The 612-nt window shown below is 47.2% G+C and overlaps 1 protein-coding gene across 1 annotated transcript in view; it reads left to right on the forward strand.

The window, feature by feature from the left end:
- PGR (progesterone receptor) overlaps positions 1-612 on the forward strand; it is a 99,994-nt gene that overhangs the window by 32,741 nt on the left and 66,641 nt on the right. The gene's annotated exons all lie outside the window — the stretch shown is intronic.

Below are 612 nucleotides of genomic sequence, written 5' to 3' on the forward strand. Positions count from 1 at the left end.
GTTTTGGGTTCAGGACCACCGATATCCCCTAGAGGCTGTCCTAGGGGGCATCAACATTTTAGGGATCCCGGGGATAAGAGCGCTTGACCTTAAAGAACAAGTGCTACAGGCATTACCTATTATTATCCCAGAACAGGATTGGCATCGACCAACGCTTTGTAACACCTCCACCTGGCGATATCGACCAATCCCAACTAAGGGTCCTCTAAAAAAGTCCCTTACTGACCTCCTGCGACGACTCGAGCGACAAGGCTGTATTAAGACCGTAAGAGCCAGCACCTACCTGTCATCAGGATGGGGAGTTGCGAAACTTGGAAAGCCTAATGAAGCCCGGTTGGTTATGGATTATAGAGAAGTCAACAAAAGGTGTCGGGTACTTCAACAACCTAATCCTTCTACTCTGCCACAGTGTATGTTTGAGATGGCACAGTTCCAACAAAGTAAGTGGGTAGGAGTCACCTTGGACCTGAAAAACATGTTCTTTTCCATCCCAATAACTGACCCAGAAGGAATACTGAATATGTGTATTGATGGCATCATGTACTGATGGACAGTCTGTCCACAGGGATATCGCAATGCTCCATCACTAGCCACTGGTGCCATGAATAACAC

Source organism: Alligator sinensis, unplaced genomic scaffold (assembly GCF_000455745.1).
Source record: "Alligator sinensis unplaced genomic scaffold, ASM45574v1 scaffold18_2, whole genome shotgun sequence".
Lineage (NCBI taxonomy): Eukaryota > Metazoa > Chordata > Crocodylia > Alligatoridae > Alligator > Alligator sinensis.